Source organism: Coregonus clupeaformis, chromosome 26 (assembly GCF_020615455.1).
Source record: "Coregonus clupeaformis isolate EN_2021a chromosome 26, ASM2061545v1, whole genome shotgun sequence".
In the NCBI taxonomy this organism is placed as follows: domain Eukaryota; kingdom Metazoa; phylum Chordata; class Actinopteri; order Salmoniformes; family Salmonidae; genus Coregonus; species Coregonus clupeaformis.
Genome location: NC_059217.1, coordinates 11,664,690 through 11,679,909, shown reverse-complemented (window position 1 = coordinate 11,679,909; position 15,220 = coordinate 11,664,690).

Genomic DNA, 15,220 nt, shown 5'->3' with positions numbered 1-15,220 from the left:
CTTTCAATAAAGCTTTTCACATTCTCTACTGGAATTGGTTCAGATTCTCTACTGGTTGAAATTAGGTCTCTCATGATGAAATACTACAAAAATCCTGTGTCCTCAGATCAGTGCAGATGAAATGAGATGGTGAGATGAACCTATTTTAGAGTATTTACATGATGCATATGAAGTGTAGTGTACTGTGTTTTACATTCTGGTCCTGTATGAATTACAAATCAGCCTATAACTAGTTAAATCATGTGTTCTAGTCTACTGCAGAATTACAATATGTAACCATTTATGTCCCAGGACCAGGATTGGTAAGCACTGTTGAAGTGTATTATTGTAATACATGCATGAAGACACAGTATCATTCAAAGACTGGAGTTTGATACTCCTGCTATTGGATATGACTGAAAAAGAATGGCTCACAGACATTCATACCTGAACAGCACCTTTATTTACCAAGATAGAATATATGATCAGTGAATATATTCAATGTATAGGCTACAATGTGGGGAACTAATGCTTGGTAATAACTACATGTACAGTGGGGAGAACAAGTATTTGATACACTGCCGATTTTGCAGGTTTTGCTACTTACAAAGCATGTAGAGGTCTGTAATTTTTATCATAGGTACACTTCAACTGTGAGAGACGGAATCTAAAACAAAAATCCAGAAAATCACAATGTATTTTTTTGCATGACATAAGTATTTGATACATCAGAAAAGCAGAACTTAATATTTGGTACAGAAACCTTTGTTTGCAATTACAGAGATCATAAGTTTCCTGTAGGTCTTGACCAGGTTTGCACACACTGCAGCAGGGATTTTGGCCCACTCCTCAATACGGACTTTCAGCTCCCTCCAAAGATTTTCTATTGGGTTCAGGTCTGGAGACTGGCTAGGCCACTCCAGGACCTTGAGATGCTTCTTACGGAGCCACTCCTTAGTTGCCCTGGCTGTGTGTTTCGGGTCGTTGTCATGCTGGAAGACCCAGCCACGACCCATCTACAATGCTCTTACTGAGGGAAGGAGGTTGTTGGCCAAGATCTCGCGATACAAGGCCCAATCGATCCTCCCCTCAATACGGTGCAGTCGTCCTGTCCCCTTTGCAGAAAAGCATCCCCAAAGAATGATGTTTCCACCTCCATGCTTCAAGGTTGGAATGGTGTTCTTGGGGTTGTACTCATCCTTCTTCTTCCTCCAAACATGGCGAGTGGAGTTTAGACCAAAAAGCTCTATTTTTGTCTCATTAGACCACATGACCTTCTCCCATTCCTCCTCTGGATCATCCAGATGGTCATTGGCAAACTTCAGACGGGCCTGGAAATGGGCTGGCTTGAGCAGGGGGACCTTGCGTGCACTGCAGGATTTTAATCCATGACGGCGTAGTGTGTTACCAATGGTTTCCTTTGAGACTGTTGTCCCAGCTCTCTTCAGGTCATTGACCAGGTCCTGCCGTGTAGTTCTGGGCTGATCCCTCACCTTCCTCATGATCATTGATGGCCCACGAGGTGAGATCTTGCATGGAGCCCCAGACCGAGGGTGATTGACCGTCATCTTGAACGTCTTCCATTTTCTAATAATTGCGCCAACAGTTGTTGCCTTCTCACCAAGCTGCTTGCCTATTATCATGTAGCCCATCCCAGCCTTGTGCAGGTCTACAATTTTATCCCTGATGTCCTTACACAGCTCTCTGGTCTTGGCCATTGTGGAGAGGTTGGAGTCTGTTTGATTGAGTGTGTGGACAGGTGTCTTTTATACAGGTAACGAGTTCAAACAGGTGCAGTTAATACAGGTAATGAGTGGAGAACAGGAGGGCTTCTTAAAGAAAAAGAACAGGTCTGTGAGAGCCGGAATTCTTACTGGTTGGTAGGTGATCAAATACTTATGTCATGCAATAAAATGCAAATTATTTTTCTTAAAATCATACAATGTGATTTTCTGGATTTTTGTTTTAGATTCCGTCTTTCACAGTTGAAGTGTACCTATGATAAAAAAAGTACATACCTCTACATGCTTTGTAAGTAGGAAAACCTGCAAAATTGGCAGTGTATCAAATACTTGTTCTCCCCATACGACTTGCATCCTTGGCACAATACATTTATATTATATTCTACTCAATCTGTGGGCTTCATGGATGCCATTCCGTGTCTTGGAAGTCTTTACAACAGGTTATGATAGCTGAGGTTCATAGCTAGCCACCTAGCTAATACTGACATTATATTCAATATTGACATATAAAAGTGATGTGTTTAAGTGTCACATTTCCTTCACTCTGTCATTTTCTGCAATTTCTTGGGGATTAATGATTATCTAGTGGAAGTAAATCAAAACCTCTTCAAACAAATATTATACCAACCGTTTTAGCGTCCATACACAGATCGGCAACATAGCTACACATCCATAGGCATACAGGTAGTTTATTCTCCACTACACAAGCAAGCAAGAAAATAGTTAACTAGCTATGTTACTTCAGCTGCATTGCATGGCAAATATCAGCAAGGCAGGCTTACAAAATGGTACATTCAATTTGCAGTAAATACTTTAGCTAGATTCTTTACACCCACTGTTTCACAAGTTGACAGCCTGGTTTGCTGGTTCTCAGGAGTCCCTAAAACATTAAACAACACGAATTACAATGTTATACTTATGTCAAAATGCCCATTAAGATAGCTAACTATAGCTAGCTGGCTAATGTTAGCTAGTCAGCTAGCTTGCTAAATCGTGATATTCCTAAATTAAAAATATGAATCATCGTTTGTCTCTATATTAACTAACATATTCCTCTCAACTGTACATGTTTTGCATGATTCGTTATGAGATTATAATTGTTTATATTTGCTGCCATCCTAGTATTTTTGAAGCAAGTCTCCAGCATTGGGCAGCAGAGCGTCAAATTCGGCATGGGAGTTTGGGAACAACTTGATATTATTGGTCATTGCCCGGCATTCGCTGCTGGTGATTTGCATGAGGTTGGGAAATGTTTAATTTTTTCACCACCTCCCACACCACGTTCGCCCCGCTCAACGGTCCCACCGATTCTCACCGCTTTCCTTCCAGTGAAAATGAACAGGAAGCGGTGTTTCACCGCGCGGTGCCACCCCCAAGTGTACTTCGGCCGTAAGTGTGTGCTGGAGCGGTGAGGGAAGCTCGGGAGAAGTGGGCAAGTGGCAGGGGTATCTGTACCAAATAGGGGGGAACAGGCCTGGTTAGTCGGGAGCAGACCGAAAGGTGGGGACCAAGCAGTACCACAGGAGTAGCCTAGGTATCAAACCCGCTTGGGAGAGCCTTGTGTCGGGAGTCTGGGTAAGAGAGGAGGCTTTCAATCAGACAGGTGCGTAGTGGAGGAGCTTTCAGCAATGGCACCGGAGCTATTAATATTTGTTTGCTTTCTCCGATAAGCGAAAAGATGGAAGATCTTTTATATTTAGCCAAGTAACTTGTTGACTATATCAAAACATTACTGGAGTATTTTGAATGATTATAGCAAAAACACTTGCAAACAAACAAACAGAAGCGCACAAGACACACGTGTTCAGCTACTGTCTTGGTGGGAGGAGACTGAGTGACTGAGAGAAAAAGACAGTACTGAATGATAGGGCAGTCATCTGCAGTAAAAATAAATATATATCTTCTGGTACTCCTAAATTGTGTCTGGTGCACCAGAGCTACAAATGAAAAAATATCATTTAGAGCCCTGAGCATGCTGCATCCTGGTTTGTGAGGACAGGAGTACAGTACAGCTGGACTTTGTGCCTGGTTTGTGAGGACATGACAGGAGTGCGTGCAGACAGGTAGACTGTGTGTGCTCTTGGTTTGTGAGGACAGGACAGGAGTGTAGGCAGACAGGTAGACTGTGTGTGCTCTTGGTTTCTGAGGAAAACCTGCACTTGTCCTTTCCTACTAGCACTGACTTTGCTGACAACTACTTTATTTAGGGAAAATGTACTTAATACGACTGTTATATGGGGGATGTCTCACCTAGCTATCTTAAAATGAATGCACTAATTGTAAGTTGCTCTGGATACGAGCGTCTGCTAAATGACTAAAATGTCAATGTAGAAAATGTGCCCTGGTTTGTGAGGACAGGAGACAGGAGTGCAGTACAGGTACAGTCTCTGAAACTATTTGCGTGGGTGGTGCATGCTAGTAACAGCTTCCAACACAAAGCATGGCTCTCCTCTCCCTCTGAACCCCTCTCCACCTCTCCTCTCCACCTCCTCCTCCCCCTCTCCTCTCCACCTCTCATCTTCAACTCCTCTAGAACCCCTCACCATCTCCATCTTCTCCACCTCAATTCTCTCCTCCTCCTCCTCCTCCTCCTCCTCCTCTCCATTCCACATCTCCTCCTCTCCACCTGTCCTCCTCATCCTCCTCCTCCTCATTTTGAATCCTCTGAACGCAGCTTTCTGAAAGTTAATGTCTCTAATCCTCCAGCAGTGCATTTGGAAATTATAAAGACCGGTTCCCTTTTTCCACATTTTGTTACGTTACAGCCTTATTCTAAAATTGAATGAATAAATCATTTTCCTCATCAATCTACACACAATACTCCATAGTGACAAAGCGAAAACATGTTTTATTTTATTTTATTTTAGCAAATGTATGTAACCTTATTTGTATAAGTATTCAGACCCTTTGCTATGAGACTCGACATTGAGCTCAGGTGCGTCCTGTTTCCATTTATTATCCTTGAGATGTTTCTACAACTTTATTGGAGTCCAGCTGTGGTGTATTCAATTGATTGGACGTGATTTGGAAAGGCACACACCTGTCTATATAAGGTCCTACAGTTGACAGTGCATGTCAGAGCAAAAACCAAGCAATGAGGTGGAAGGAATTGTCCGTAGAGCTCCGAGACAGGATTTTGTCAAGGCACAGATCTGGGGAAAGGTACCAAAACATTTCTACAGCATTGAAGGTCCCCAAGAACACAGTGGCCTCCATCATTCTTAAATGGAATAAGTTTGGAACAACCAAGACTCTTCCAAGAGCAGACTGCCCGGCCAAACTGAGCAATTGGGGAAGAAGGTCCTTGATTAGGGAGGTGACCAAGAACCCAATGGTCGCTCTGACAGAGCTCCAGAGTTTCTCTGTGGAGATGGGAGAAGCTTCCAGAAGGACAAACATCTCTGTAGCTCTCCACTAATCAGGCCTTTATGGTAGAGTGGCCAGACGGAAGCCACTCCTCAGTAAAAGGCACATGACAGCCCGCTTTGAGTTTGCCAAAAGGCACGTAAAGGACTCTCTGACCACGAGAAACAAGATTATCTGGTCTGACAAAACCAAGATTCAACTCTTTGGCCTGAATGCCAAGCGTCACTTTTGGAATAAACCTGGCACCATCCCTACGGTGAAGCATGGTGGTGGCAGCATCATGCTTTGGGGATGTTTTTCAGTGGCAGGGACAGGGAGACTAGTCAGGATTGAGTCAAAGATGAACGGAGCAAAGTACAGAGAGATCCTTCATGAAAACCTGCTCCGGAGCGCTCAGGACCTCAGACTGGGGCGAAGGTTCACCTTCCAAGAGGACAATGACCCTAAGCACACAGCCAAGTCAATGCAGGAGTGGCTTCGGGACAAGTTTCTGAATGTCCTTGAGTGGCCCAGCCAGAGCATGGACTTGAACCCGTCGAAAATCTCTGGAGAGACCTGAAAATAGCAGTGCAGCGACGCTCCCCATCCAACCTGACAGAGCTTGAGAGGATCTGCAGAGAAGAATGGGAGAAACTCCCCAAATACAGGTGTGCCAAGCTTGTGGCGTCATGCCCAAGAAGACTCGAGGCTGCCAAATGTGCTTTAACAAAGGGTTGAGTAAAGGGTCTGAATACTTATGTAAATGCTATATATTTCAGTTTTTTATTTTTAAGAAATTTGCTAAAATGTCTAAAAACCTGTTTTTACTTTGTCATTACAGGGTATTGTGTGTAGATTGATGAGGCGAAAAACTATTTAATCCATTTTAGAATAAGGCTTTAACATAACAAAATGTTGAAAAGGTCAAGGGGTACTGAATACTTTCCAAATGCACTGTAAATAATTAACACAGGCTGACTGTCTGTCGTTTAGCCTTACACCTCGCCGTCCCCCCATCCCTTCTGATCAACCTCAGATAAGTAAAGAGAGGATTTAAGGTGTGAGTGCTACTGCAGTGCCTTACAAAAGTTTTCATCCCCCTTGGCGTTTTTCCTATTTTGTTGAATTACAACCTGTAATTTAAATTGATATTTATTTGGATTTCATGTAATGGATTTACACAAAATAGTCCAAATTGGTGAAAAATACATAACAGAAAAGTGGTGCGTGCATATGTATTCACCCGCTTTGCTATGAAGCCCCTAAATAAGATCTGGTGCAACCAATTGGGGCGGCAGGTAGCTTAATGGTTAAGAGCATTGTGCCAGTAACCGAAAGGTCGCTGGTTCTAATCCCCGAGCCGACTAGGTGAAAAATCTGTCGATGTGCCCTTGAGCAAGGCACTTAACCCTAATTTGCTCCTGTAAGTCGCTCTGGATAAGAGCGTCTGCTAAATGACCAATTTATTTATTTATTTATTTAATTACCTTCGGAAGCCAAATAATTAGTTAAATAAAGTCCACCTGTGTGCAATCTAAGTGTCACATGATCTGTCACATGATCTCAGCCCCCAGAGTCTGAAACACCACTAAGCAAGGGGCACCACCAAGCAAGTGACACCATGAAGACCAAGGAACTCTCCAAAAAGGTTGTGGAGAAGTACAGATCATGGCTGGGTTCAAAAAGAATATCAGAAATATTGAACATCCCACGGAGCACCATTAAATCCATTATTAAAAAATGGAAAGAATATGGCACCACAACAAACCTGCCAAGAGAGGGCTGCCCACCAAAACTCACGGACCAGGCAAGGAGGGCATTAATCAGAGAGGCAACAAAGAGACCAAAGATAATCCTGAAGGAGCTGCAAAGCTCCACATCGGAGATTGGAGTACCTGTCCATAGGACCACTTTAAGCCATACACTCCACAGAGCTGGGTTTACGGAAGAATGGCCAGAAAAAACCCATTGCTTTAAGAAAAAAATAAGCAAACACGTTTGGTGTTCACCAAAAGGCATGTGGGAGACTCCCCAAACATATGGAAAAAGGTACTCTGGTCAGAAGAGACTAAAATGCAGCTTTTTGGCCATCAAGGAAAACGCTATGTCTGGCACAAACCCAACACCTCCCATCACCCCGAGAACACCATCCCCACAGTGAAGCATGGTGGTGGCAGCATCATGCTGTGGGGTTGTTTTTCATCAGCAGGGACTGGGAAACTGGTCAGAATTGAAGGAATGATGGATGGCGCTAAATACAGGGAAATTCTTGAGGGAAACCTGTTTCAGTCTTCCAGATATTTGAGACTGGGATGGATGTTTACCTTCCAGCAGGACAATGGCCCTAATCATACTGCTAAAGCAACCCTCAAGTGTTTTAAGGGGAAACATTTAAATGTCTTGGAATGGCCTAGTCAAAGCCCAGACCTCAATCCAATTGAGAATCTATGGTATGACTTAAAGATTACTGTACACCGGCGGAACCCATCACACTTGAAGGAGCTGGAGCAGTTTTGCCTTGAAGAATGGGCAAAAATCCCATTTGTGACATTCCCCTTAAGTCTTCCAGAGGTACTGAATGTCATAGCCCGTTTGGGACATTATAGGCACATTCATAACGTTTCTAAGAAGTATTACAGAGGTTATAAATATCTGGTCGCTATACAGACATCAGGGGAACTTTAAAAACGTTCCTTGGTAGTCATTGAAAGGTTCTGAATATCATGTTATTTTGGAGATATCCTAGGAACATTTCATAACGTTACATTTAGAGCTATGGTTATCTTCATAAAATGTTACAATTGGAAAGAAAGAAATACATTTTGGAACGTCATCTGTAAGTCAAGTGGTGGTACACTTGTAAGATTACATTTACATCATGTAGCAGACGCTCTTATCCAGAGCAACTTACAGTTAGTGAGTTTTCATACTGCCCCCCCCCCCGTGGGAAACGAACCCACAACCCTGGCGTTGCAAATGCCATGCTCTACCAACTGAGCTACAGAGGGCCTTGTAACATTGTCTATATAAGTGTGTAGGAACATTTGTTATGTTCTAAATAAGTACTTTAGATTCCAAGATATTGGGGCCCGCATACTTGTGCTTGGAGTAAAGGAAGTGGATCCAGCTCTTCCCCTCCACAATTTATTTTTCCATAATTCTACCGATTTAATAAATGTATGGAAATTCATAATGTAATTTTGACTTCAGTATAGGCCTATGGAAGAGGGAACGATACCTAAAAATGATATATTTTTATTATATTAATTTATGAATGTAGCCTATAACAATAATAATACTTTTTAAAAATCATTATAAATCATCTAGCAGTTGTGGTGGCCTGACGACGGTTCATCCTGAATATTCCTTTTGACTCCATTATCCGTTATTGCAAATATAAAAGTGGGTCTGGCAACTAACAATACTGAGGCTGGAGCCAGAAAGAAACACCTACAGTACTAATTGGTAAAAGTGAAACACAGCTGAACAGCGAAGACGCCATCGACTCCGACTGACCGAACACAGTTCACCTCTTGAAAGTTTTTACGAAAGGTAAGTTATCCAGCGTGTACTATTTAAACCAAGTAAGTTAGTGTCCTCCCAGCTCCCCAGATAAAGACATTTTGATGATGTCTGTCATGATTAAACTGGATTTGAACCCAAATGCAGACAACTACACGGAGCCAGAGAAGGTTTAACAGGTTTATTTACAATGATCAATTTGTCCAGGTTTCCAATAATAGGGGAAGAGCAAGTCCAGGTACAGGGAGGGTAACAGATCCAGGTTCAGAGCAGGTGTGGTACCGTAATGTCCTAGTGTCCGTGGTGAGTCCAAAAGGGAGGTCCGGTAGTGGAAAGCAGGATGGTGGTGGCAGGAGTGAAGCGGAGGCAGGAGTCAGGTTCCAATAATCTGTGGCACAGGAGAAAAGTAAATAGAACAGGCCAAAAACACAAAGAGCGAAAACAAGCAGGTTGAGTCGGCAGCGAGACTAACATGGTCGTCTTGACTATGATCTGACGATGAGTGGCAAGTTTGACCGGGTCTTAAAGGCTGAGGTGATTATGGTAAATGAGCTGCAGCTGGAACCCTGACTCCCGCACACCAGACTTCACTCCTGCAATCAAAAACAGACAGAAGGGAGGGGGAGAGCAGAGAGAGCTACCTAGCAGCAGTAGGCCTAACAGTACCCCCCCCCTCTACGGACGCCACCCGGCGGCCGACGGAGTTTATCCGGATGTAACCTATGAAAATCACGGACCAGAGCAGGATCCACAATGAAGCTCCTGGGAACCCAGGAACGTTCCTCAGGACCATAACCCTCCCAATCCACCAGGTACTGGAAACCACGACCCCGGCGGCGAACATCCAGAAGTCGCCGGACAGTGTAGACAGGACCCCCACCCACGATCCTGGGCGGAGGAGGGGGACGAGAGGGCGGGCACAGAGGGCTGACAGACACAGGCTTGATCTGGGACACATGAAAAGTGGAATGAACCCGTAGGGAGGCAGGAAGCTGTAGTTTAACCGCGCAGGGGTTAACAATAGACAGTATCTTGAACGGTCCTATAAAATGCGGCGCCATCTTCTTAGATTCTACTTTCAATGGAAGATCACGTGACTTACGCCATACCTCTTGACCAGGAGAGTAACCGGGAGCCTGGGACCGGTGACGGTTGGCTTGCCTCTGCATGTACGGCCGAAGCTCGGGACAGAGCTACCCTGGCCTTCCTCCAGACCTTGAAGCAGCGGCGCATGTGGGACTGCACCGAGGGTACCGCCAGTTCCCTCTCTTGAGAAGGGAACAGGGGAGGTTGATAACCCAGAGCACACAGAAAGGGAGACAAACCAGAGGAAGCATTAGTCAAGGTGTTATGAGCATATTCCACCCAGGGGAGCATGGAGCTCCAAGACCGAGGGTTAGACCCTGTGACACAGCGGAGAGCGGTCTCCATCTCCTGGTTCGCTCTCTCGGCTTGCCCGTTGGTCTGGGGGTGATATCCAGAGGACAGGCTGGATGTGATGCCCAAAGCTTTAGAAGGCTTTCCATACCTGGGAGACAAACTGGGGACCCCTGTCAGAGACAATATCAGTGGGTAGACCATGAGAGCGGAACACATGTTCAACCAAAATATCAGCCGTCTCTCTGGCAGTGGGCAGTTTAGGTAGGGCCAAAAAATGAGCAAACTTAGAAAAACGATCAATCACAGTAAGAATGACAGTCTTTCCAGACGAGGGGGGAAGTCCAGTGACAAAATCCAATGCAATGTGGGACCAGGGCCGGCTGGGTATTGGCAGAGGTCGTAGATGACCAGCGCTGGCCTGGGTGGAGTTCTTACTTCGTGCACATACCGTACAAGCAGCAATGAAGGCTCGAGTGTCCGCCTCCATCCTGGGCCACCAGAACTTCCGTCGCACAAAGTCAAGGGTCCGAGTAACTCCAGGGTGACAGGTAAGGGGAGACGAGTGAGCCCACTGAAGTACCTGGGAGCGAACAGACTCAGGGACAAACAACCGGTTAGGAGGACCGCTCCCAGGGTCAGCTTGATGATGTTGAGCCTGTCTAACAATCCCTTCGATGTCACATGTAATGGCCGCAATACTGCAGGTGGGAGGCAAGATGGGTTCAGGGTTACTACCAGTATCAACAGCAGAATGAACACGAGACAGGGCGTCAGGCTTGACGTTGCGTGACCCAGGACGGTAAGACAGAGAAAAATTGAATCTCCCAAAAATAGTGCCCACCTGGCTTGACGGGGGATTGAGCTGCTTAGCTGACTGGATGTATGCCAGATTCTTGTGATCCGTCCAAACGATGAAGGGTTGTTCCGCCCCCTCCAACCAATGCCGCCACTCCTCGAGAGCCAGCTTAACGGCGAGCAGTTCACGATTTCCAACATCATAATTCCTCTCTGCCTGAGAAAGCTTCCGTGAAAGAAAAGCACAGGGATGCAGTTTGTTATCTTCAGGAGAACGTTGTGACAACACCGCACCTACCCCAGTGTTGGATGCATCCACCTCCACGACAAACTGGCGGTCGGGGTCCGGCTGCATCAGAATGGGAGCCGAGGCAAAGCGATGTTTCAGTTCTTCGAACGCTGATTCGGCCCCTTCATTCCAAGCGAACGGTAGTGAGATGGAGGTGAGAGCGGTGAGTGGTGCCGCAATGCGGCTGTAGTCCTTGATGAACCTCCTATAGAAGTTCGCAAACCCCAGGAATCGTTGAAGTTGTTTGCGGGTGGAGGGGGCTGGCCAGTCCGTGACCGCGGAGATCTTAGCTGGGTCCATCCGCAACTCCCCCTGAGCTATTATGTAACCCAAAAAAGAGGTCTCAGACACATGAAATTCACACTTCTCCATCTTCACAAATAGTTTGTTCTCCAACAACCTTTGCAACACCTGGCGCACATGCAGTTCATGTTCCTGGGAGGACTCTGAGAAAATCAGGATATCATCCAGATAGACAAAAACAAAACGATTCAACATGTCCCGAAGGACATCATTCCACGAGTGCCTGAAAAACAGCAGGGGCATTAGACAAACCAAAAGGCATGACCAGATACTCAAAATGTCCCAAGGGTGTGTTGAAGGCAGTCTTCCATTCATCACCTTTACGAATGCGCACCAGGTGATACGCATTTCGTAGATCCAGTTTCGTAAAGATGGTAGCACCATGAAGGAGGGGAAAAGCAGAATTCATCAAAGGCAGAGAATACTTGTTCTTAATGGTGATGTTATTAAGTCCACGGTAATCAATACAGGGTCTGAGGGTCTTATCCTTCTTTCCAACAAAAAAGAATCCTGCTCCTACAGGTGATGAGGAAGGACGTATAATACCTGCCGCCAAGGAGTCCCGCATGTAGTTCTCCATTGCCTCCGTCTCCGTGCGGGAGAGATTGTACAGGCAACTGTTAGGGAGAGGGGCTCCTGGCTGGAGGTCAATGGCGCAGTCGTATGGCCGGTGAGGAGGAAGAGAAGTAGCTCTGTGTTTGCAGAAAACGGATGCCAGGTCATGATACACATCAGGAACAGCAGAGAGATCCATGGACTCCAGTGGAGGTTGAGGCACAGTGCTGGCAGGAGTCTGAGCAGAACACAAACAGTTCACATGACAAAATGTGCTCCATGAAACAATTCTACCGGTCACCCAATCAATGTGTGGATTGTGTCTTATGAGCCAGGGGATACCAAGGACCAGGGGGGTCTGTGGGCAGTCAATTATGTGAAATTGAATGCTCTCCTGATGATTACCCGACACTCTGAGACAAACAGGGACAGTCTGATGAGTAATACGGGTCAACAATTGTCCATTTAGACCCTTAGCCTGCAGCGGACGGTCCATAGGAACAGTCTCTAACTCCATTTGTTGAGCCAACTCTCGATCCAAAAAGCTTTCATCGGCACCAGAGTCAACCAGCGCACTAATAGGGAAATCCTGGACCTGCCACTGGAGGGATGCCTGGAGCAGAATGCGGGGAGAAGAGGAAGAATCCGTTGGTCGGGCCACCAAAACTTCTCCCATTAATGATGAGCCGGCCCTTTTCCCTGACGAACTGGGCAGGAAGGAACGAAATGACCAGCTTCTCCACAGTACAGGCAGGCCCGAACCTGAATACGACGTGCACGCTCCTCTGAGGACAACCGTGCATGACCCACCTCCATGGCTTCGGGTTCAGTGCTCCTAGTATCGACTCGGGAAGACTCGGCCTTCTCCGTAGGGAAGAGGCGGGGAGGAGTTGGTTGACGACAGACAGGTTGCTTGGAACTAACACTCCTCTCCCGGCGGCGCTCCCGAATCCGATTATCCAACCGGATGGTGAGTGAAATAAGGTTATCCAGCGTAGGCGATTCATCACATGACACCAATTCATCCTTCAAAGTCTCAGACAAAGCAATAATGAACACTCCTTGTAATGCCTTGTCATTCCAACCACTCACTGCCGCTAACGTCCGAAACTCCACTGCCATCTCCGCCACACTGCGAGACCCCTGCCGAAGAGACAACAACCGTTTAGCAGCCTCCTTGCCCCGTACGGGGTGGTCGAAAACCTTCCTCATCTCAGTGGTGAAGGCAACGTAAGCGTTGCAAATGTCCGACTGACTCTCCCAGACCGCGGATCCCCAGGAACGAGCGGAACCGCTAGTAGAGTTGATAAGGTAGGCAATACGGGCTCTCTCTGAGGCGTAGGTGAGGGGCTGTTGTTCAAACACTAGCGAGCATTGAGTCAAAAAATCACCACAAGTTCCCATGTTCCCGTCATAGCGCTCTGGAGCAGGAACAAAAGGCTCTCTGATCTGGGCTGGAGGAGCAGTTTGTATGCCATGAACGAGGGGTGCATTATTAATTTGGGTAGTAAGGACAGACACTTGATGGGTGAGTAATTGAATCTGATTAAACAGCATCTGACTGTTCTCAGAAATAGTCTTAAACAAAGTATCATGTTGGCCAAGTAAAATGCCCTGATTGGCTATGGCAGTCCGAATTTGAGTGCACTCTGGGTTTGTATCCGAGCTACAGTCTGCTGGGTTCATCATGGTCAGATCATACTGTCATGATTAAACTGGATTTGAACCCAAATGCAGACAACTACACCGAGCCAGAGAAGGTTTAACAGGTTTATTTACAATGATCAATTTGTCCAGGTTTCCAATAATAGGGGAAGAGCAAGTCCAGGTACAGGGAGGGTAACAGATCCAGGTTCAGAGCAGGTGTGGTACCGTAATGTCCTAGTGTCCGTGGTGAGTCCAAAAGGGAGGTCCGGTAGTGGAAAGCAGGATGGTGGTGGCAGGAGGAAGCGGAGGCAGGAGTCAGGTTCCAATAATCTGTGGCACAGGAGAAAAGTAAATAGAACAGGCCAAAAACACAAAGAGCGAAAACAAGCAGGTTGAGTCGGCAGCGAGACTAACATGGTCGTCTTGACTATGATCTGACAATGAGTGGCAAGTTTGACCGGGTCTTAAAGGCTGAGGTGATTATGGTAAATGAGCTGCAGCTGGAACCCTGACTCCTGCACACCAGACTTCACTCCTGCAATCAAAAACAGACAAAAGGGAGGGGGAGAGCAGAGAGAGAGCTACCTAGCAGCAGTAGGCCTAACAATGTCAGGCTATCTAACTAGCGAGGAAGCTTGCCAGTTAGCTAATTAGCAAGTTGGCTAATAGATAGTTTAGCCTAGCTACGTTACTTGGATAGTGCCGCGTGTAATCACAGCCTGTGTTACAGGGTTCAGTAATCTTGTTCTTAGGTCCTGATGAAGAACAACATTGACAAGTGTTCTTGGTCTATTACTAGCATAAGCACGTAAAAAATATAATGCAGGATATGGCTTGATACTAAAGGGCTGTCTAAATTTGCACAATCCAGATAATGAAAAGTGCAATTTATCCATTCTATAACACCAACATTATTCAAATGCCTTGCAGTGTCACGATAGACTGAGAAGCTGTAGTCACCTCATTTAAGTTCTGATTCAAGATGGATATTATGGATAACGTCTTGGGTAGTAGAGATTAATGTTCTTTCCGTTTCTTTACTTAGTGTTCTGAAGATTGAAAATGTCTTCAAAAAAGGTAAACCTATGTGTTGTCTGACTGGTTATTCATTTTAAATGGACAAGTAAGGCAGTCCAATTTCATTTTGTACTGCATGTGTAGAGACATTGTCATATCATTGTTTAATCATTTTCAGACTGTTAAATCCGCTGGTGTAACACGGATGTCAAGTACTTCAAGAAAGAGAGAATACAATAGAATCTGGACTAAATTGTCAAGGGAGAAAACCAACCTTAAGAGCAAAAGGGTAGAGAAGGAAGACAATGACAATGAAAGTGGATCTAGTCTCATCAGCCAGTCTGACACCAAGAGTGAAGATACCAGTTCTACTGAATCTGAGAGCAAAATTGAGTCAGATAGTGAAGTTGAGGTAGTGGAAGGTACTCCTCCAAGACTACCAACACACGCTGAGGAAGAGTCAGATGGTGAACATGAGGCAGTAGGTGGTACTAAGCCAAGACTGCCATCACACAGTGACATAGATCCAGAGACTGAAGCCAATGCTGGTTGTGCAATTCAGGAGACAACTGACTCTGACAATGATGATGTTGAAAAATATTCTACCTTCAGAGAGGACCTGGCAACCTGGATAAGTGATTTCCAA